The sequence below is a fragment of the Strix uralensis genome, chromosome 1 (assembly GCF_047716275.1).
Source record: "Strix uralensis isolate ZFMK-TIS-50842 chromosome 1, bStrUra1, whole genome shotgun sequence".
Taxonomy (NCBI): domain Eukaryota; kingdom Metazoa; phylum Chordata; class Aves; order Strigiformes; family Strigidae; genus Strix; species Strix uralensis.
The window spans coordinates 114686371-114711435 of NC_133972.1; the positions used below are offsets into that span (position 1 = coordinate 114686371).

At 37.4% G+C, this 25065-nt stretch overlaps 1 protein-coding gene across 8 annotated transcripts in view; it reads left to right on the forward strand.

The window, feature by feature from the left end:
- CDH19 (cadherin 19) overlaps positions 1 to 25065 on the forward strand; it is a 125411-nt gene that overhangs the window by 9237 nt on the left and 91109 nt on the right. Inside the window, exon 1 of one of the 8 annotated variants that reach the window (XM_074877622.1) lies at positions 19827 to 19839. The exons of 6 other annotated variants lie outside the window; for them this stretch is intronic. The gene's annotated coding sequence lies outside the window, so the exon portion shown is untranslated. Of the gene's footprint in view, positions 1 to 19826; positions 19840 to 21342; positions 21401 to 25065 lie in introns of those variants that run through there. One more of the 8 variants, XM_074877592.1, reaches the window with a different exon arrangement.

Sequence of the window (25065 nt, forward strand, 5' to 3'; positions counted from 1 at the left end):
GTGATGAGTGGATTGAGAGCAGCCCTGCAGAGAAGGACTTGGGAGTACTAGCGGATGGGAAACTGACTATGACCTGGCACTGTGCATTCACAGCCCAGAAAGCCAACTGTATTCTGGACTGCATTAAGACAAGTGTGGCCAGCAAGTTGAGGGAGGTGATTCTCCCCCTCTACTCTGCTCTCATGAGACCCCACCTGGAGTACTGTGTCCAGCTCTGGGGTCTCGAACATAAGAAGGACATGGACCTGTTGGGTGAGTCCAGAGGAGGGCCACGAAGATGATCAAGGGGCTGTAGCACCTCCCTTATGAGTACAGACTTAGAGAGTTGGAGTTGTTCAGCCTGGGGAAGAGAAGGCTCTGGGGAGAACTTTTAGCAGCCTTCCAGTACTTAAAGAGGGCCTGCAGAAAAGCTGGAGTGGGACTTTTCACAAGGGCATATAGTGATAGGACAAGGGGTAATGGCTTTAAACCTAAAGAGGGTAAATTTAGATTAGATGTAGAAAGACGTTCTTCATGGAGAGGGTGATGAGACACTGGAACAGCTTGCCCAGACAATTGTGGATACCCCCTCCCTGGAAGTGCTCAAGGCCAGGCTGGATGGATCTTTGAGCAACCTGAACTAGTGGAAGGTGTCCCTGACTGTAACAGAAGAATTGGAACTAGATGACCTTAAGGTCCCTTCCAACCCAAATCATTCTATGATTATTGAAATCAAAACAAAATAACTGCTGTGGTTTTAATTTAGTGTCATTTTACTTATTTGTTATGCATTTTTTTCTTTCTTATTTGCTTAGAATATAAAATCCTGGAATGCCATTATATAAAATGAGTATGGGTGTGTATACCTATGTCATGTAAGAGAAAGAAACAAAACAGTTTCCGTAACTGATATTCCTAAACTTCCCCTAGCATAATTTCAGTTATATAAAAGGGAGATTTTGTTTACTAAGTTTGCTTTGACATTTCAGTTCAGTTATTGCCATGACAGAAGACAAGCAGATTAGGTCATTTGCATCATCTAAATGGAATTCTGAGTAATGTCACCATTCAGTTGGTCATTGAGAACAGAAAAGTGATTGTATCCCATCAAACCAGGCTTTATAATCAAGTAAATAAGACTTGGAATGTACATTAGTCTGTGCAGATAAAAAGTCCGATTGGCTGATATTCAGATAAGGAATATGGACTTTAAATTGGAAAAGGATACTTAAGAGGGAAAAAAAAAGAAAACACAAAGAAGGAGGAGAAAAACGCCTCTCAAGTGAATCCATGTTTATAGTCAAAGTTATTCACATTAGACTGATTTGATATCACCTTTAAATATTCTGTCAGACAGTCAATTAAAAAAAATTATTAACAAATTAATTTAATTTATAGGCATTATAGTTGGTTTAATCTGATGGAGACAGTGCACTGGCTACCTTTGACGTATGTTTGAAATTAAAATAAAACCAGAAACACAAAAAAATCCCCAAACAAAGCACAACAAAAAAACCCCAAACTGAACCCCCAAGGCCCTCAGATTTTACACAAACTCAGCAGTTTTCTTCTTATCTAATTGAATTAATTCCATAATTCTTACAATTATGAATATTTCACATACCAAAAATCTCACCAAGTTAATAATAAACCTCAGCAGATGTTGGCTATTGTTTCTATAGTGGATTACATATTTTCTGATGTTCAAGACATGTTCATATTTCAAAAGGAACAGTAGGGCTCAGTATTCAAACCAGCTTTAAACAAACTTGTACAGAAATATTTTATGTTGGCTGCCTGAAGCACTTGACATTCAATCAGCTCTAAATTGCTCAAGTTAGTCCAATCTGTAAAATGCACTTTCATTTAAAATGTATACTAGCACTGGAGATGTGTCAAATCTGTTGTGTATTAAGTTAGCCTTTGTCAGCAGAACATTGCAGGGATTTAAGCATGTGTTAACAAATTACCTTCATTCAGAACACCAACTTGACCTGAATCTCCTGAGTTATAAAATTCAGCATGATCAAAAAAAAAAAAAAAAAAAAGAGAGTGACAGTCTTAGTTATACTCTTTCGGAATTGTAATGTCCTCACTTTTAGTACAACTGGCAAGTTTTAAGAAACTGGAGAATGTCTTTCATTGAAAGAAATATGAAGTAATCCTGAGAATAATACTGTATTTAACCTCTATACTATAAAGAACATATATTCACACATCTCTCTATATCTTGCCTTAGGCCAGTGTCAAAGAAGAGAGGGAGTTCAATCCTGTAAGGTACTGAGTACTCTGGCTGTGATCCAGCAAAGCACTCAAATATGAGTTTAAATTTAAGTACATGGATCATGCCACTAACTTCAATGGGATTATACTTAAAGATAAACTAACCTTAAATGCTTTGCTGGATCACAGCCACAGTGCTCAGCACTGTGAATGCAAATCCAACCTGAGAGGTACATTTTCTTCTCTATGTTTCCAGAGAGAGCTCACAAAATACATACAAAGCTCCTTTCAGGAAAGAGCATTCACCTGATAGCCAGACTAAGTAAATTCAGAAGGGTGGGATGATTTATAAATCTTGGGATGCTTGTGTTCAAACAAACAAACAAACAAACAAAGAATGCTCTTTGACTTTCCCAGGTTGATATTCATTCATTCATTTAACATGATGAGTGAGTCTGCACAAGGATATAGATAAAGCAGAAGAAACCAAGTGAAAGAGTAGAGACACAGGCAAACAGTGTTTCCTATTTTCCTCTGCCAAATTTCTCTCTTGATTTTAGCTGTGGCCTCTGTTACTTCTGTAATTGAAAAGAACAAGAAGTCTCTAAGTTTAAGAGTGTATGAATACCCTCACAGAATACATGTCAATTGAAATCAGACAATACAGTCTATATAATTAGACATAAGTGACATTCTTATGGGCCTGCTGCTGTTCCAGCCGAAAACAACAGGAAAGTGATCTTAGGAAACAAAGAATATTTCAAAAAGGAAAAGCAAGCCTGCGCTTTTCAGCATTATATATTAAGATTACTTAACTGTCATTTGGTATGCAAGTTTTGAACTTTCCTTGGCTCCCACTAGTGTAGAGAGGATCTGGTTAGAGCACTGGAACTTGCCGTAGGAAAACTGAGGAACCATACTTCTCTTTCAGAAAGTGAAAGAAGTGAGAAGAGAAAGAACAAATCATGCATACAATTCCGCCACTCACCTATTCTTGATGGTCAGCAAGAATGGTTTTGCACCAATTTTTCTTCTTTTGTTAATTATTTTTAGGCCAGGTTGCCAACTCATTGGGCAAACCTGCAAGCTTGCCTTCAAACAGTAGCTGTCACAGCTACACGCAGATGGTGAAAAGGGGCTACGCAACACTGTTTTACCAGGGTGATGTTATGACTTGAACAAACATGTTATAGTTGCTACATCCTGGACAACTTGACTGCCAAAATGAAAACGAAGCCACATTAAGCTTCCTGTAAAAAGAAGAAGAGAAAATGGCCCCTAAAATAGCATATAAAAACCTGGGACTGCCTCAGCAAACTTGGTCACATGTGGCTTTCTCAAAGGCTTGAATCTTATTTAAAAATAGTATGCAATACACACAATAGGGCTCCATATTTCAAGGGAAATAATTAAAGACAGCATCTCACTTTCTAGCTAACAGCTCTCATTGAAGCAATGGGCAGCTCTGGCAAAAGTCTGCCACAGTGCACCCTGCAGTACGATCAAATCAAACTGATAAAGAATTCTATCAGAGGTTAGTGAACATGAGACACTTTCGAAATTCAAAGTGCCCAAGCAGCTCAGCATGTGTACTTTTTTTTTTCCCCCTAGGTTTGTTTTATTTCCACAATTCAACTTCTCACCTTTTCATCATATCCATCAGTCTCTTCCTTGTTGAGAAACAATTGTATCCTAGGAATCTCTTGAACTCATTTATACTCTTTCCTTTTATTCTCATTTCCTTGAACTTTGTTCTATGGCTTTATTATCTTTTATCTGAGCTGTGCTCCAATTTTCTATTTACTCCTAGAACCTTAATGATATAAAATGGTCTTCAGATTTGAAATCTGTCACCAACATGTATCAGTTCCTTTCATAAACTGGAAAGCTCAATTTCGATTCACCTCTTGAAATTTGAAGAATGTTCTGTAGTCATGCAGGTACATTTTATGTTTTCATCAAATATTCATAACAATATTCTAAAGCAGGACGTGTCTTCTCAACTATATTCCCATAGATCTACCTTTCTAACTTCATAATCAAGCCAGATAAAACCATAAACAGTTAACTGCCTGATATCCAGTTCCCACTGTACGCATATTTTTATCCTTCAACTTCTGAAGCAAATCGAAAAGAGGCTACTAGTTGTATTGTATGCAATATAGGAACTCATTATCTAGTCTTTTCAAATGCATTTACATAAAAAACCATGCTTTAAATATATTAGGAATTTTTTTTAAAAAAAAAACTTAAAATTTTGTTTGACTGAAGATTCCACTTGGCTCCAATATGTGGAAAGACTTTAATACATAGTTCATTTATCCCTGTCTAACTCGGATCAAGAAATACTTACACTTTTCAAAGTCCAGTATCTCTTCCATAGCACGTGTACAATGACTGCAGTGATTGTAAAAGCTAATTTCCTGGGAGGCGGGTTTCCATCAGGGAATCCATCATCAGAACTAGCATTGTTTAGGAACTTCAATAAAAAGACTGAGAATTAAATGTGTTCGAAAAGACAGTTTCTTCTGGGGTTACACTTAGGTTTGGATTAAAGCATTGTTGTAAAGTTCTCTACTGATTTTTGACTATTGCAATGTCCTGATAAGGGTGATCTCAAGATTAGTCATTTGTACAAGCTCTTGGTTTGTTTTCACAGTGATGTTAACTCAAGTTTTCAACACTTAAGTGAACTCCTTTATGAAGTCACTGCACAGAGCATTCGTAATAACAGCACACAACAACTGAGCTCTTGATTTCAAACTCAGAACATCACATGGGTCAGCTAGCTCAAACCAAAGGTGCTCATTAACTCTAGTGAGAAGTTTCCAGCTGTGAATATGCATGAAGTTAAGATCAAAATGAAAGTTAAAGCCTGAGTTTACACTTCAGTAGAAAAAAAGGCACTCAGATTTTTTTTTCTGTTTATGTTTTAGAGTCACAAGGGAAATGAACAAAACAAATCTCACACAGAGAAGGGAAGCATGTTTAGGCAGAGAAAAGTAGACTTCTTATATTTTATTGGTATATGAATATGTTTGCTACAGGCTTCTATCTGTGTCAGTCTTGTTGGGTTAGGGATCTGTTGCTGCAGTTTAGTTCTTCTAAGCCCAGTAGAACAATTAAAATAAAACTCAGTTCTCAAGAAAACTAGCAAATGCCATTCATTTTGGGAAGCAGTGGACATATTTATCTTTAAATTGGAATTAGTGATTAAATATAACTACAATGCAGACTTCCTTTTGCTGGTAGTCAAGTGTGTTAAAAATTGTGAAACGGGAACTTACAAAGTAAATAAGATGCATTACCTATTCAGTCATTCAACAAAATTGCCCCATATTAAAGACTGAAAGTGAGAGAAAATACAGTCATTGCCTATGACATAAAAAAATAGTTAATCCCTTCTCTTGATGCAGCTCAATGAGACAACAGATACAACCTAACTGCTCTCTGTTTCTTCAAGGGGTTGAGGTATCTCTCTCTCTTCTTCCTCCCTTAATCTTTCCTCTCTCCTCTTCAACTCCTCCTTTACCACTTCATATCTGCTCCTGTCTCTGTGCACCAGTCCCAATTCTCTTGTGTCTGCTCTGACATGTCTGCTCTTGAAGGCAAATGCACATCAGAGTCTTTGAAAGCAGGGAGTCAATAAACCCATTCAACTTGCCATAACAACACAAAATTGCTTGCTTCTCTTGTATATTTTTTTTTTCCAGATGGATTTAGTTTACTGAATTTGTTTACTGCACAGACAATGCTTGAGATGTCTTAAGGTTGGGAAGGGTTGTCCAGGGAGAAATGTGGAAGCAGCAGAGGTAGGGGAGTAGGATGTTGCTATCTTCCTTTTGAAGGTAGCAAGCTATCAAGTCATCTCAGTTTCCTGTGTAACTGCACCACTAGGATATGATAGTCTGGAAAGGATAACAGGGAAATTTGATGTGGCAGTCCCACATACAACCTAAGTTAAGGTCTAACTTTATACATCTACCTTAAGTGCCTGAAAATGGAGCTTTGCCTCTAAATATGTTAACAGATTTCTCAGAGTATGATTCAACACTCAGCAAAGAACCTAAGAGCCTGCCAACTTCTAAATCGGATGCCCAAAGTTAAATGGGGTTAATACATGAATATTCATTCTAGCACAGCCCTGAGGGCCCAGTGCAGAAACAGGGATCTTGCATTTTCTCACAGGGCCCATGTTTTGTAGACTATGAAGAAGCTGAAGGGATTATTTTTGACCTTGCAGAACAGACAACTGCAGAGGTAGGAGTCTCTTACAGAGAATATTATGCCAGCAACCAATGTGCTTTTGCTGAGAGATGAACTCTTTTGCTGCAAACAAAATGTAATGCAGCCGGCTGGCTATCTGTACTCTGTGATAGTACAGGATTTTAATGGAGATTTGCTGACACAAAACTGGAATAATGTAGTACAAATCAGTCCTGTACTGAAAATGAGGGTCAACTTATACTAACTCACTTTCTCATATTATTCTCTACCTTCTCGTAATGGAATAAAAAACTATTAGCTTTTCTGAACACTTACTTACTTGAATTGAGAAACCAAGTTCAACATGCCACCTGTGTTGATACATAGATCTTTTTCCTGCTAGGTTAAAACTAATTCTAAAACTATTACTTTATATGCATTTGTTTTCCTCCTTGGTAGGTGTATCACACTGCTGTAGACTACAATGAATATAGTTTCCTGACATGTGTCTTCATGTTTGTTTTCATGTAGTCCCCCTGCCTTTCATTAACATGCACATGAGCTAAGCTCATGATACGTTGACTTCAACTCACCCTCCTCAAACCTCTTCACTTTTTTTTCTTCTCTGCTTTAGTTGTGAAGTTCCTCAAAAGCACTTCATTCTTCTTTCCCCTGTAGCCAAAAAAGGGTCTCTCCATTCCCTTCAGCTTTGTTTGTGCAATTACTGGGCAGAGCTACTTGAGTTGACACTCAGAAAGGCCCTCTGAATTTTGCTTTATGCACACTTGGGTTTCCTTTTTTACAGGTTTCCCACTGTGCATTATGTGTCAGAGCACAGCCTTTGACACTCTTACCTCTTCCTTGCACTTGCTGTCTAAGGCCCAGTAGCACTGCTATCATAAATGTTACAACTTGCAATTTTATCTACAAAGACGAGTCATTCTGGTATATGTTTTAATACTGCATAATCTGAGGGTACAGTTGCATTAGCTCCAATTTGGAAATAGACTGGCATTCAGACTACCTCTTAAGAAGTAAATATCTGTATTTCTTTGTAAGTAAAAGCTCAGATATTTATGGTTTGAGGGTACACAAGAGTTGATCTCTACCTTGATCTAAAGCCTACTGAATCAATGAAAAGACTTCCACTGGCAGCAGGTAGCTTTGTATCAGGTCCCTTGTGCAGTATCTGTCCTCCACTAATGACAGATGTGACTCTCTCGGCAAAGAAAAGGAAAGAGCATCTTACTTAACAGCTGATATAGGATGTGTCTCTGCTAATTCAGAGCTAAAAAATGACACTTCATCAGAAGATGCAAATGTATTTATAAAAGCAAGAGCAAAATTACAGACCCTTACAATTAATTTATTACTGTTTGCAGTTTCCAGTCCACAGCAAAAGAAATAATAATAAATATTTAACAAAAGAAAGTGAATCTGCATTTAGAGCATTTTAATAAATGTTTAAAAGAAAATCAGCACAGATCACTTGGCTCTGGCTAACACTTTTTATCTTCCATCTGTCTGTCTTTGATGGATGTTGTTCATGCTCTTCAGTTTACAGTAACAAGCAGGTTTTTAATTTTTCTATCTTCCTTCTCTCTAGTGCCAGGCTATGATGGATGATGTGACAAAAAGATTCATCAGTAAATTCTAAATCCTGAATACAAAATAAATTAGTAATGTAAGAAGCAGATTTGCATTCTCCTTTGACAGCATTGCAACTGCATCTGCTGCTCTCTCATTTTCACTTTTTACTTGTTCAATCTTTATAATAATACTAACTTGGCCTAGGGATATCTTGCATTTTTAAAAGTACTTAAGTGTACAATATTGTCCTAATATACTTTGTGTCATTATTTGAGCTGCAGTGTTTGGATTTTGTATTGAAAGAGCGGCAGCTGAATGTCAGGCAATAATCTCAGAATCAAGAATTGGATTTGAAACGAACTACATTGCACTCTCTAAACAGCATTTCTCAAACATTGTGATACTGATTTGCCAGGTACCATGTTGTTCCTAAAGACTAACAATTCATAACATATGGATCATGTACATCCAATCATTCTTCTTTGACTCTCCTGAAGGGCAACATTAACCTTAACAATTGCTTTCCTCAAGTTTAGGGATGTCTGGGTTCCTAAGAGGTCTACTGCAGTTAAATGATTGCTTGGAATCCTGGGGTCCTCTATGCTTCATGTAGAGGAAAGCCAAGGTTCTCTCATTGCCAAAAAGAACAGCAAAATCAGTGATAGAGAAGCTGAGTACAATTTTGATCTTTTCTTCCATTGTAAGGTTATTTTCTCTTGCATATAATTTCTACTTTATAAAGGAATTTCATAGTTAATTACCATTGTATGAGACATCTGTTAGGCACAAGCACACACACACACACACAGAAGATTGTGATGCTTTCCTGAAGAAAGAAAAAAACTATTCAGGAACTTAAAAACTGATATTTATGGAAGTCAGGCAGGACTAAAATAAATTTATACAACTGAAAAAAAGTAGCTAGCTAAAAATCAATAGTGAGAAGAAAGCTGGATGAATTTAAAATGTTCCTTCTTATATATACCATATTTTAAGTAATGATATCTCAGCATTGCAGTTATTCATTCCTTCTGAAAAGCTACTTTAAGTCAATCTCAGTAACAGCTTAGATATTGTCTCCAAATAAAGTCTTATATTTATGGTGTGGAGGGCATCTTCTGCAGTCCCTTTTACAGCTCTCTTCAGAGGTAAGACTGTCCAGGTTAAAAAGAGATGGCAAGAAATCCTTATTCTGTGATCAATTTCCAGCCACTGGATTGGACTTTTTGGTCACTTAATCTAACATTTTGAATTGCAAAGGTGACAGGTTTTCTCCCATAATTCTTATATATATCTTAAGGCTTTACATTCTTACTTAGTATTGTAGTATGTTAGCACAGATAACATCTGGTGGGGTTACATTTCTTTTAGGAAGGTTCTTAGTCTTAATTTAAAGATTTGCAGAGACAGAGTTCAACAGCACATTGATTATGGGATTTCAGTGTTTAATTATTGTCAGTGTAAAAAATGAGATTCTGATTTCTAGCATAAACTTTCCTCTTCTGGCTAGTGAATTTTGTGATAAGCAGGAAAATATTGAAACTCCCTTAAACAAAACAAATCTAGCTGCATAATTTGTACTTTGAATGCCCAGGAATGAGATGTACCAGGAGGGTATATTTTGAAACATTGAATTCCATGCAGCCCAAACATCTAAGAGGATGAAGCACCCTGAAATAAAAACTTCAGCTCACCCCCTACTCCCCCAGGAAACCAAACAAAATCAATATGCTAGCACAGTTCATGAAGTCAGATACAGGCTCTGAAGTTCAATTAATTTATTTTTACCTGTCATATCATTGAATGTTTCAGCAAATGTGGAAGCTCTTGTTGGCAAAGAGAAGCTGAAACAAATCTTCCTGGGCTGGGAACAAAGAGATCATCATGCCTATGTTCTCATCAGGCAATGGTGATGCCCTTGGGAGTCAGTACACTCTCAAAGGGATTATTACAGTATCTGTCTCAGTGGCAATATAACTTTTCTGGGGCTAGAACTTGAGCAGTGAAAATTTGTAAGACACAGAATGGCAAAAACACATTACTGGGGAAATAAGACAAAATGGATAAAATCTACAAATGCACAGAGAAAGCTTTGTAAAGGAACAGAAAAAGATTGATTTCAGCATTTGGGAAATCATGGTCTTGAGGTAGCGAGTAGGTAGAATGTTACTCTGGCTTAATTATAGGACCAGGCATGACAAGAGAACGAGTACAAGTATGCAAGATATTTGATTTTAAAGAGCCCTTGAAATGCAGAGGAGACATAAGAGTATGCTCCCAGAAGTGTCCCAGAACACTTCAGAGCAGTAAGACCGCTAAGGCAGGGAAGGGTGTTCTGTTGTTTATCTGTTTTGCCTGACACTTCTCATGCAGTCTGACAGCAATTTGCTTTCAAGTATGGACAAAGTGTCCATATGTGTAATACTCATACATTCCACAAATTCTTGAAATCATTAAATATAAAGCTAAAAGAATTTAATCTTCAACCAGAGCTGCTGGAGATGCCTGGGGAATGCAAACCTTATTTCCAAGACCAAGTTGGTCTGGGCACTTTTGTGCCAAAGGATTATCAGAGTAGCTGTGGGAAACTCATATCTTATATAGCTCAGACAGGGACAGAGTATATCCATAGAGAGCACCAGAAAACTCATTACTTAGAGGATTCAAAGTCTATAAAAGCTCTCACAGCAATCCTGCAGTATTCAAACAAGGGTGATCAATTAAATCTGTGACATATTTTGTTTTCCTTCCTGTGCCATGTTTATCACACTCACAGCTGAGAATTTAGCCCAATTTGAACAAAACTTTCAGATAAAATGCAGTCAAATCAAATTTGTGTTCTGTTTGTAAATATAATTAAAACATATGCATTCTTTATCTTTGCACCATATGTATCATATGGGTGTAAAAAGGAACACCTACATGTATCTTTCCTTTTTCATTTTCTTTGGAGTCTAATCTTTTTCTCTCTGAGATACACAAGGACAATTCTATAACTTTAAGAAGTGTTTCTCGGTCCATAAAGTAAATTAGCAGTTTTTGCCTTCCACTCTATGTGTTCATCATTGATCCCTCCTGATAGTGTTTAATATGAATGAGGAAAATGGGACATCATATCTGAAATCACATTTAGATGTTTCAGTTTCAGTGGAAAAAGAACATCGTTCCAAGTAATATTTAAAAAACACAACCTTTTTGTTTCACAGTTATTCCAAAGGCTTAACGTGAACTGTTGCTATAAATAGCAGCAGTTACTGAAAATGATGTGGAGTATATTACAAATGTGTTTGAATTACTGTATCAGTGCTGTGTAAAAGGCAATATGAATATGCAAAAAATATGCTGGATAATTAAAAACAGAGGAAAACTTGTGGGATTCAATACAAGTTACAAACACCACCTATCCATTCCTGCCCCTTGAAGTTAAGATCTTCTCACTGAGGTGAAGCTAAATAAATACTAGAAATGGAGAACAGAGATAAACAAACAGCATGCTAAAAGGAAAATTTACAAAGAAAAAGCTAATGTGCTATGGAAGTTTACTTTTTCCTTTAACTGGATGATAAGGAAAAGAGGGAAGGGAGAGTCTCCAACTAAGCCTTACAAGTTGTCTAAAAATCTGGGGAGGTAAAATCTACCCACTTATTAAGACTAATCTCAAATCTGTGTTAGTAATACATTTAAGTTATCTAGTAATGGATTCAGTCATTATTTGTAACCAAACCAGGAAGGAAACAATTTAGCTGTCACATGCTGGGACACAGTTCATTGCTAGCTGTTCCCCGTTTTTATAGATTTAGGCAAAGAAATTGCATTGGGAAGAAAATAATATCTATGAAATATTATAAAAATGTGTTGTGGAGGCTCTCAAAATAAACAGGACATACTTAAAATAAAGTTTATTTTAAATGCAATCAATTGGCCCTCCAGCAATCATTGATAAACCACAGATCTGAATGCCTGTGAGAGGGAGAAACTATTACTGCACAGTCAAGTAAAAAAAATTTCCTAGGATTTAAGGACAATCCAAATGCTCAATCACTCACCTGAAAAGTGAGGGCTCTCAACCTCGAGGAGTTTCCTTGGGCAGCCTCTTGACCTAAGGGGCTGTTCCAAGGGGGACTGCCTCAAAATGGCTCCCGCAGGGGAACTCCATTTAACCCCAGATGAATCTGATCTGTGGTCAGGATCAGCTCTTACTGTCTGAGGTCCCCAGTTACCATAATGACATGAGAACAACTGCATGAAAAAGGAACCAGCAGTCACTATGTTTCAATAGCCAGGAAGCCCCATCTTCACCAGGGTGGGTGCACCTGCTGCACAATCCACCCTGTGACCACAGTCATGATTCAGGTGGTTTTCCTGGAGTGGTGGCAGTCACCTCTTTCCTCCAAGTTTAGAAGGGTGCACAGTCCCAGTGAGTTTTAACGATCATTGTGGATCATCATTCCTTGATGATACAAAGAGATTTTAAAAGACATACTCTACCATTAACATGAAAAGTAATACAGCTTATTATAATACAAATTATAAGCATAACTACAGTCATTATCAAAATTGAAGGAAACTAATTAACCATTCTGACAAGGAAAATCCAAACATATCCAACCAACCAGTTAATACTTAATACATCAACAACTGCTTTTGAGTCTTTTGCCACTTAATTTGTTTACCTGTGGTGGCATTGACACATTTGGGACATAGATCTGTCAACAGAATTAAAACCCCACATACACCTTCACCCTTTAATAACATCAGGTCCAATCACATTCTTTTAGGTGGTGCCAAGTTCACAAAAATTAAAATCAATTTGCTATGACTTTGTCATCTAAGTCTTGGTTGCCCATATGGGTCACTGTCACCACTGTCAATAGGGGTGCCAAGGAAATCTGTTTTCCCATGGTCCTGTAAAAACACAGAACTAGGCCTTGAGTTAGAAACCAGGAATCAGCTTAGAAGTCAGAAACACCCACTTAATACCTTCTCCTTGTGCCCAGGTTTACACCACTATGGCCATGAAATGTGATCCATTGTCCCTTTAAATACATTCAGGGATGGGAAAAATACTAAACCATCCTCACAAAACTTGGACTATGTGGTCTCCAGTAGCCATACTAACAGTTGTAGCCATAGTTAGTCCTGACATCACCTCTACTCCTCAAAGCAATGTGCACAGTAATGAGGGAGATGCTTATATCCTTGTGGGAATCAATTAAAGATGTATTCTCTCCCTTTCTTCATGATTTAATTCCTAACTCATCGTCTTGTTGAAAACTCTAATTTGGGCCCCTATATCAATTAAAAAGTCTAAACCTATCCCTTTCAGACCCACGGGGATATGTATATAAGACTCTTTGTCAGCAGACCATTGGTAAAAATTCACCATACAGAGTGGGTAGCCCAGAACCCAAACCACAGCTTCTAGGGTCTTTTTTAACTCTCCCAGTTCCCCTCATGATGTAACAAACAGGTTAAATTTCACTTCCTGAGGGGGTGTGGTTACCTGCATTTCCCTTTAATCCTGAGTTTTCCCCTCCAGCAATTCCACCAGTTTCCAGATGTAATCTGTGGACTGTCCATGTAACATTGCTCTGGGTGCCCCCAATGCCAACACCTTCCATGAAAGATATTGCTTCCTGGATCATAAGGTCAACCTGGCCTACCCTGAGGAGGTTCAGACTCCCAGCAAGGAGGCTGCTCAGGGTGGAGTTTTAAGCTGATTTGTCGGACCTTCCAATTTCTGTCCACACCACTGCCCAGGTCAGTCCATCCCATCTCACACCCATAAGCAACCAGATCATGTAACACTTCCGCCCACGTTAATGTTGCGCGGGTGGAGTTGAAGGGTTTCGCTCCTTGTGTTCGATGGTCCCCTGTACCCTTTCTCCAAGGGACTGAACATGTATCTTTAAAGCATCCATGAGTCCTCTAATAAGAGGTCTAAGGTGGCTGGGGTCCACCGTCGTGGCAATTGGTATTTTGTACCACTCCCTCACATACATCGCTTGAATACAAGCAGCCTTTTGTACTTCTGACAATTCCAATAATCCCTTCACCTTGATATTAACAGGTACCCCCCTCTTCTTGGGGTCCACACCCCCATCCCAATAGGCCACTCAAGATGTTATCAACTGGTTACCCACTGGCTGGTCACTTAGAAACACTCTGGGACCCCCAAACCTCCCAGCTTTGTCATCACTCAACAGGACTAGATCCCTCCCATTAAAGAAACTATTCACAGATATTCAGTTTCAGTTTCACCTGACTTATGTGAAAACTTGATCTTTGAAATTTTCACTTTCCCACTGGCTGTGTAAAATATATATTGTGCACTAGTTCCTGACTCCTGACATGTTCTGTAATTCAAACAGGTAAATGAATTTGTAAAGGACCATGACGGAAAAAGATTCTTCTTTTCCTTTAGAGGTTTGAACCCACTACACATGGCGAGTGGTTGTCACAATCACAAAGATATCCATGAGAAGTGTTGCTCGGAGCCATGATTCCAGCCAGGCAGTGCACAGATCCTGGATTTAGGGAGCAGTGAGGAAAGGCTATGTGACACATAAAAGAGGCAGTTTCTATCAGGTTTACATTTTAATAGCAAGTGCCTGAGTCCTTGACTAGTGCTTTAACAGCTGGGAAATCCAAATTTTCATGTAACTTTTCTTGGAGTGAGGCAAATAAGTCTCTTTCAGTAACACCTCCCAGTCAGGTCTGAGAAATGGGACGTGTGTTTCTCACCACTACATCCACGTAGGTGTGTTGTCAGGTATGAACTAAAGTTTTAGGAGGGTTCTTCATGACACCCAACACCTTTGCTACATTACCTGAAATCCAAAGGCTAAACCTAACTTAAAAATATTATGCCCTTGAACACAGAAAATTAATCTGTCCATTTTGAAGAAGCTGCCATATTTTTATCCCATTTAGTAAATGCATGGTGTGTTGGTTATGTTGGGTGTCATAATTTCAATTTTTCATACAGAGGTTTTAGCTACGTACGTCAAGACAGTGGAAATCTGTCAGTTGTAGGCAAGAGAACGCTTCATATAAATATCAAATTTAGTCAAGAAGGTTTGTGTTCTGGATGTCAATGAAGGGCACAAGGGGGAAAGGACGGAGTGGAACAGGGAGCTCGCATGAATGACTTCAAGCCTCTGGCTGAGCTCAGGGCAGACCCTGTGCCTATGAAATCATTTTCTATTGTTAGCCTGCACAAAATGTTTGGCTGTAAGCCCACAGTGAAACTAGGCTTTTTTTGTGACAGACTACTATTATGAGGACAGTGTATGACTACTACTCTGCACATACAGAACAAAGAATTACAGATTTTTTTTTCCTTCTCTGTGAAAGTCAGCTTAATAACCGTTATTGTAATTTTCTACAACAAATCAGTAGAAAAGCCTCATGCTCATGCAGGTGTGTTTCTCATGCATTAGAGAAGGGAAACCTTGACTATCTGTATCCTAAGGGTGAGAGGAGAGTTATTCCTACCCTTGAAAAGGTGACCTTCCGCTGAATATCTGAGCTGAGATTTTCTGCCTTGGCTTTCTACAAGCTTTTACCTTCATATGCACAGTAACCCTGGCTATCCACCCTAGTGAATAAGAAAAATGTTTCTGCATGTGAAAGCACATAGCTTTGTTTTTTCCTGAGAGAACAAATGCAGTCCAAGTATATAAGGGGGGGGGGGGGGGGGGGCGGAGCAAAATGCTTTTAGAAATGTACCTAGTAATAAACAATGAGAGTAATTATATACCTGAAAACATATTATGATCCCATGTCTCAGTAAGATCTGCAGTGCAGTATTCTAGTAAGAATGAGTATGAGATTAATGTAAAGGTTCATTAAAAATAACTTTATTTTAATAAATTAAATGCATTCCTTTAAATCCCTGCATTTTAGCATTAGCATCTGCGTGTGATTCCTCTGTTGAACTGTACTTCAGCTTTACTGGTTGTAATAACTACTTAGGTTGGTAATCTTATTTTTGCATATTGATGGACAAGCCATTTTGGTTTAGGTCCAGGTTACACTTCCTGCTCACTCACTGTCTTTGGATCTGAAGGTGCAAGGCTATAAAAATAGTAGAAAGTACTTTTCACAGGTCATTTGAGTCAGCTTTGGAGAAAAGAGTGTTGTGATATTGATCATGTCAGGATCTCTTCCTCTGCCCTGACCAGACCAGTTTAACATTAATTACAGAGTATCTAAAAGGCATCTGTTTAAAGTGGAATAGCTGGGAGGAAGGATAGATGAAAGAACTTAATAAAGTGCTATCTTGGTTGACATGCATTTTGAACAGTAAAGTGTGTTATTAACCTTGAATATGATTCACATTCTGTCAGCATGTTCAGGAAGTAGTAGGTTTCTTTGTAGCAGAAGTAAAATGAATGTCATTTTGAATGTGAAATAAATACGCAAAACAAGTATCCTAAAACATCATTGCTCTAAGGAAGTTGTCACTGTCAAAAGTCATGAAACGATTTATCATAAAGGAGACCCTAGAAAGTTTTGCTCCTCTCCTCAGGGCTCACTGACATTAATTATTTGCAGGAACCTGTATATTCCAATGAAACAATAAAGACAAGGAATATTGACTCTGAAATAAATAGTTCCATTAAGCAAATGCCTCTAGGTAAAAATATGCTTTGTGAAATGTAACTTTCTTAAAGCCCTATATACACCTGTGCTGACACTGATCCTAAACTGAGGTTACATGAGTAATTCCAAAGGGGTGAGATGTATGTTAATAAGTGAATATAGCATATCCACTATGTTAAGATGTTTTTTCTCAAGCTGACCTGACCATTAGAAGGCATAGCATTTACTTTTGCATGTCATCTGAAGTTAAGACTTTTGATTGTTATAAACAAGTTATGGTACAGCTTGTACTAAATAAAATGCAAACTCCTCAACTTGGTAACTGTTTTACTTATCTGAAGTCATAGTACCCTTCTAAAATCTATTAACCCATCAGTGCCTGCCAAATTCTGAATAAACAATATTCATACCCTTTTGTTGATAATTCAGGCGGTTAATCATACTAATCCCACTTGTTGGTAAGGGCCAAATGCAGCCATATATCGGTTTGTAAATTGCTCTCAGTAGCGTGACTCTTTGCATTGGATGAATGGATTAAGCAGATCATATCTGGGTAAATTCAGTTTTGTTCTGTGCATCGGCAAGTGTATGCTCAGCCTGACTTATTCTGGGAAGTAAATATTAGACTATACTTAATGGTGGAAGCCTTGGTTTATCTTTACCTCTATTATTTTTGTGAGACAAGAAGTGATGCAATCTCTGTTAACTAGGTCTCACATATCATCTCTGGCCGTCTGATGGATTAACATCTAAAATAGTGGTATAAAGTGTGTGGATTTACAATACAATTCCACCAGAATAGGCTTGCATTCTCCTTTCTAGAGATTGTGCCCAGCTCCACAAAAAGTAAACAAAAAAACAGGGCAAAAAACTAGTTATGGTGATTCAACTTGCAGGTTATACAAGCAATAGTCTCTCCATAATGAAGTCTTCATCTTAATGGGGTGTTTGAAGTGTTCTGGATAACCAGTAATGAAAGATGGGTTTTTTTCTAATAATCTAGATGATGGGGAAGCATTTGCCAGTCTCCCAACAGTTTTTAAAATGCCGTTGATCTGTTTGATGACTGATGTCCTCTGGTATCAAGGGTTGTTTGGCATCATGTTTGCTTACAGATGATGTAATGAGAAAACGCTGGCAGATAAGAGCTAATACACAGCAGGGTGAAAACTTTGTGCCATGCCCCTATGAACTAAGTGAGTAACACATGTTATTTTCATGAGATCACAATTCTGGAAAATTAAAAATTGCAATCGAGGATATAAAAGAAAACAAAAGAAACAAAAAAGTTGCTATTATTGGTACAGTTAGGACAGTTGCTCCATGATTACTGATGGATTAATTTTACAGTGTCACTGGAACTCAACTTTTAGGTTCTTCAATCCTATTCACTTTGCACCGAATGCAGATTCTTCCAGATCAAAGCATGAACAAATAGCTCATCTCTGTTTAAAGGGTGCCTGTGGTATTCTTAAAGATCTGTTTTCAAGATCTTATTTTTTACATTATAAATCTATTCAGGAGCCCACTATAAGTGTATAGTAGTCAGTCAAACAATATGCAGTTTAAGAGAAACAGTACCATGGATTTGAAGTCCACATAACTCAGTGCTACAAGTGAAAGGCATCATCTGCTGGCCATCAGCCCAATAGCAAGGTGTCAGAGACATGTCAGAGTAGGCTCTCAGGCTGAAAGTGAGATTTTTGCCTACAGGGGATATTTTTACAAATGCTGAGTTAACAGAGGGCAGCATAATGTCTCTGGTATTAAGAAGATAATATTTCCTATTAATGGAGCAGGAGCCTTGGTATTGCACATGCAATTCTGCTCAATCTCATCAAGATCCATTTTTTCTGCTTGAACAAAAGATCAGAGCAAGGTATATTTTGTAAAGAAAGCTACTATACAATCAAAATGAAAATTGAATTCTTACAGGGGAAAGATTTTAACAATAAAAGCTGTAAAAGTCCTCTGAAAGTGAGATTCAGTCCAATTTGACACAATAAATTGTTTTACCGTTGAACAGAGTCCCACTAACAAGTATAAATTACATGTGTAAGACCCAGTTTTGCCTGCAGCTAATGTACCTAGAAGATGTATTAACTGTGCAGGTCTCTCGTTTCCAGGCAGTAGAAAGAATTTGGTTCTATTTATGTATAGGAGAAGAATATGAACACTAAAGCTTAAAAACGGCAAAATATTAAAAAATGTTTAATATCAGTAACTGACTTAATGTTCCAAATAGTCTAAGGAGGCTACAGCCTTATCTATAAGTAAAATATGTGTTATTATTTACTGGAATACAGAATAAAAGGCAATTACATTAGCCACAGATATTAAAATGCCAGACGGGGGAATGGGAGGCATGCTATGTATTCTGCAGCGTGCCTGCTTGGAACTGTTAGTGCTTCATGCTGTAACAGGCTGAAAATGAAGTGCAAACTCATCAGTGTAATTATTTCTTCTCTTCCTTTTGTAGAAGCTGTGCTGAAGGATGGACATGTTTAACTTAATCACTGATTACATTTGTTGCTGTATGAATCTGTAAAACAAGTGTAGCAAATCTATTGCTATGCTGAGTCGTTGGGAGCCCCAGTTCCTGTTCTCAAATTTGTAGCTCTGCTGTATGAAAAACAGAAAACCCACTTTCTCCTGCTGGTGGTTTGAATTGCTCTAATTTGTTCTGGTAATGGTGCCAGATGTCACAGTATAAAAGGAAGCCCAACCCGGCAAAAAAGATTGCCATTCTGACCTTCTATTGAATTCTAGAGCTCTTGCCCCGTTTTGTCTTCTGAACAAACCCAGCACTCACAAACATGCTGAATGGAGTGGAAAAAGCAGCTTGACTCTTGTGAAAGAAGTTACAAGCAGAGCTGAGATGGCCGCTTGCCACTTTCCCTGTCAGGGTGACATCTGCCACCATTTGCTGAGCTGCTTTCTGAGGGAGGGAAATGAACCTTCACCACAGCAGGGCTGGACCTCTTCCCCCATCCCTGCACCTTTGTTGCTGCTTCTTTTTTTTTTCCAGAAAGTTTTTTTAATTTTTCCTTCAGTTATTGGAGTCTATCTTTTAGGAGAGATGAAAGCTATACCTTATAGGGCTTTTACTTTTTCAGCAAGATCCCGACACCATTTCTTTCCCATACAATGAGCATTTAGTTTATTATATTTACCACTCCATTTGACTTTGTAAAATGGTTTACATCTGAAAAAAAAAGCGCCCAGCAGATTAAAGTAAGTACAGACAGATGTTTTCTTACATTGATAACAGTTTACTTTCATGATAAAGACAGTCAGCTTCCATGATTCATGCATCTTAGCCTTTAAATCATATTTTTCGTTAACTGATCTTTGCCATGTTCAAGATAATCAGTGTGAAATTCTGTTTTTCTATTTGCAGAAAGAAGTAAGAAAGCTTGGTAGTATTGATTTTGGATGCAAATAGGTCTGCATATGTGTATGCACATGGGTGTGTATTTGTGTGTGTCTATACATTTCCAAGGTCTTGGAACTTACTTTATTTCCATAACTCTTTTTTCTATAAACTTAAACATAGCTCTGCCGCAAAACTGAATACAGAGCAGCATATAGTTATATCTCTCACAAGCAGAAAAATGGTCATTAAAAGAAAAATAAAAGATTCAAAACCTTTGTCTGCTTGGTGAGGGTGTAAGTACCCTTGGCAACACAGTGAGAGTATAGATTTTGATCTGTCCTAACTGGCTCAGATGCACTATTCAGCATCCTCCAGGGCAGAGACATGCTGCTTGGCAGAGGGCATAAACCAGTGCTACATGAGGCTGCCTGCATCCAGTGAGTGCAGAAAAAGAAGAAATAACCGCTAGAGAGAAGAGCAAGTGACAGTCAAAGATATAATGTGCAAATCACCCATAAGAATATTCCAGAGCCAGACTGTAGTCCTTGCCCACGCTAATTTGTATTTGCTCAATTACAGAAACCCAACAAGCATTTACAATGCTTTATGAGTATTTTCAGCAAGCTGAATTACGTGGATAGGTATTTTGTTCAATATAAAATGTTCAAGTTGGAACCTTTCCTTTATGCTGAAATAAAATATTCTTTTTGCGCATCATGTTCAAGAGAGTGAAAAGCAAGACAGACATTAGAGACTAATGTTAAAGAGGGCTGAAAATATAAAGGATTTTAGAATCTTAACATTAGAACCTGTCTTGGACATGAAAATGCAGTTTAGCAGTGACTGTTGAGTTCTTCTGATCTGCCCTATAAGATTTCCCGTTGGTAAACATGAGTGGTGAAAATTCTCTACTATAGAAAAAATGTGGAGTTAATTTTATATTGTTATATCTATCTCTATATCTTTATGTCTATATCACTGCATTTTTTTAACACATTTTATTGTCACTGTATATTTCATTAAGCTAGATCACTCATTTTGGGGCTGCTTTCAATTACACAGAAGAGGCAATTAAATATTCACACCTTGAGCTGGTCTCTGGTTGCTGTTTTGGTTTTAAAATGGAATGTAGGTAAAAACGATGTCAGTTATGGGGTTTCTAGTTTGGATCAAAACCACAACTGTAAGATTAGAGAATGAAGAAATGTGGGACAAAGCTAGCTTTTCACTCATCTTCCTGACAACACTGGAGTTCAAAAAAACCCACAGTCTACTGAAACCCAGAATAAAATGGTTTGCCTATTTCATCTTGTATCTGATATGATCTTTTGTTAATTAGCAAAGCGAGATTCCTTTTCTTTGCAGAGTATCGCTGTGCATTGCTAAGCTATTCCTTTGTTTGACTTCTGTGTGAGACATGTAAGTGTTGAATTCAATTATTGTTTCATCAGAATAATTCTTATTTTTACAATTCAGAAAGTGTGTAGACTGTACATAAAAGTGAAATACAGTTTTTGTCATGAGAACAAAGCTTCATGAAATTGCAAATACACACACACACACAAACCACCCCAACTCAGCAAATATGGCACTTGCTGGGCCAACAGTCCTTCTCCAAGGATCCATGCTGTCTGGAGATTTCCAACTGTCTTCCTTTACTCTCCCCTCCATTCTCTTCTATTTATCATCAGTCCACCTTTTCTTTTTATTCTTTACAGCACTAACTGACACCCACCAGCAAAAGCAAGTTGAGGTCACTAAGGCAAGTGCCTGTGTCTTGCTAGGATTGATCATTGATCTGGGAATATGACACACATATGACAGAGCAAGGTCACTCAACTTCTTTCCCTCCATTTTTCATTTCTACACAGGTAGCTACCACTTCAAGGTTCTTCCTCCCACCCTGTCTGTTGTTTCTTATTATACTACCACATGAAAAATAGGGATTACTCCAACATGTATGAGATATTATTTCCTAAGTATCACTCTGCTAACAGTTCAGAAACACACTCTCCACTACAAAATGTCACTGAGGTATACTGTTTTAAAAATATGATTTTATCTAGTAACAAGTGCTACTATGGGAAAAAACTGCAAAGAAAGAAAGGAGCCAGCTCATTAGGAATAACCTATTAAATCTTAATGAAAATATGTTGAAGAGGAGTCATATATCTTCAGGGATGACATAAATAATAATCTAATGTGAAGTAAAAATTCACTCAAATACCTATGATAGTAACTTTTGTTGATGTACAGCACTTTAGGATATTCCATAAATGCCACTAGGCTATTTATCTTTGAGCAAAAAAAGCATTTGGGAGTTGTGCAAGGTCTTTTCTTTAAAATGGATAAACCTGCATATTAAAAATAAGCCTCACACTCTGGATTCAGTACTCCACTCTCAAATATTTAATGTAAATATACATATATTTATGGAAGTATGTATGTGAAACAAACTTCCCAGTTTGTTCTTTTGTTTTGTTGACTTGACATAGTTATTTAATTATGTACAGGAGTGAATGGCACATTCATTGACAGGTTCCTAAAACTGTAATTTCTGTCTGACTGGGGTCTGAAGCCTCAGGAATGTTTTTAAATTAATCCTAATTCAGAAGTGAAATAACCCCTCTGAAGGAAGAAAAATTATTGATTGTTTTCTTTCACTGATTTTCAGAAACAAAGGTTGGGTGTAAACGTAAAAGTTGAGGTTAGCTCTTGCTAGACTGTCTTCTTGATTTAGAAAGGACAAGTATGTTTTTACAGATTTTATAATCAACTCAGAATAGGGCCAGATTTTCAAATGAGGTCCAGCTGCTGTAGTCACTAGTGCAAATTAACATCACTGTCCTTACTAGTTTTGAGGCCAGTCTATCTGATATTCATGAGAGATTAAAAAGGCACAAGAACAGGAATGGAAAAAAACAGATTCTGAGGCCAGTGACATAAGACGATTTAAAAGATTTCAGAGAAGTATAAAGAGATAAAGTTTTTTTAAAAAGAGAGTAGTTCTTTCCACATTTCATTCAATGGGTTTAAAAACTACTGAAGACTGAAAATGTCTTCATCCATGCAGTATAAATCAATCTCTTAGTGATGGATAATAGAAGGATTGGCTAAGGACAATTATTACATTGTTGAAAACTGACTTATGGCACAAATTGCTCTGCCAACCTTCTGATATTAAAAGACATAATGTTAAGATGACCTCATATCCCAGAACCCTGGAATCATAGGAAATAAAACTGGGATGGACCTTAAGGCACCATTAGATCATTCCTTTGTCCAAAGGCAGAATCATCTGAACTTAAAATATTACTGACAGATATTTGAATAGTCTGGTCTAAAAGCCAAATGTTATTACACAACTTTGCTCCTGCATCTAGACCTTCATCACCCTCAAGCTTTTTCTTGCTACATCACATTGTAAACTCTTGTATAAATCACCCCTATCTCAATGCCTATTATTTTATAACCAAGAAATAACACTTACCTATTCTCACTCATTTTTTCTCCCTGATAACTATTCTCATGCTCTCTTGCTTAGAAAGATCTTCATTATTTTTTTGTCCTACCTATGATGATCATGGTGAATACTTTACCTCATTCCTTCATTTTTTTCTTTTCCTTTATACTATGTTCTTAACAGATTTCAATATATCAAAAAAAATCATATACTGTAATACACCACCCTATCTTGATTAAACTGCTCTTTATTAAACACCACAATATCCGAGTAAGTCTTTCAAAATATTCTGTGGAACAATTGTCCTATCTAAAATATCATCTTATTGCCTGGGTGTTTCAACAATGTTCAGATGTAATGTTCTTTATCTATCTCTATCCATTTTCTTAAAATGTTACCCTCATTATAATATTTTGATTTCCTTTAAAACAGCTTGCTTTTCCTCTGCATTCAAGAGTCTGACTCCAATATTTGCTCTCAATCACATTTTGCCACACTGCCAACTTCTATCTAAATCATTGTACTGTTTATCCCTGGGATTGTGTGAATGACCAAATTAAATATTGATATAATTTAGCTGTGTGAAACTCCCAGAACAAACAGAGAAATGCATCTTTGATTTATATATAAAATTATTAAATTGTAACCAAAGTAAGACAATTGAACAGGTTATGATAAACTACAGATAGAAAGGTTCAGAGCTGTGAATGTGTGCAGTTATAAGAAAGGAAATATACCTAAGGTGCAGGTTTCATAGTCTTTCCTCTAGAGAAAAAGGTACGGGGGAAAAAAACAGAAAGCATAGATATTTATAGCACACAGAAACAGTATGTACACATAAAGACCTCCATATGTCCATGTTTCTGTAGGCTTATCAGGAGTGGTTTAACTTCTGATAGTACTGTCTCCAGATGATGATATATCCAAAAATGTCAGCACAGATTTATAATTTGCCATGTTTCTCTCTAAATTTGTAAACTTGCTCCAGTATCACTGTTGAAGTACATCACCCCTGCCCTCCCCGTAGCTTCCCTTGCGTTCCCTGTCAAAGACACCATCACTTTAAAACAACAGCAATGCCCACTGTAGCTGAGTGACAGGTCTTACAAAATGATTAGAAATGATGTGAACATTTCTGCTTAAGAGAAATTCAGTGAAAAGATGAGTTTGTCAAATCTGAAATGCTTTGAAGAAAGATATCGATGTTTCTTGTCATTGGAAGCTTACTGAAGGCCAGAGCTTACATTTCCTCTCCAATGAAACTTCCTCTATTTGCAGCCTGAAGGTAGGACGTATTGTGCCTGTTTTACTTCTATTGATGTTAATTTCTGTCTTCTCCTGTCCCTCTTTGAAATATCAGTGCATGACCATTTCTAACAGTGTGTAGGTAAAACAGAACTGGAAAAAGAATTAATGGGGAAAAGAAGTTAGAAATGTTTGAAGACACAGAGAAGCTACTCTGTGGACAATAAATGAGAGCACTCTAACAACCTTGGAAACAGTAAATTACATATGAAAGGATAATCAGAGAGTACCATGTGTATGATAACCATCAAGAAGGAAAATAGGAGAAAACAACCCACCCTAGAACTGTAGTTATGGCAGGAACCAGATAAAATAA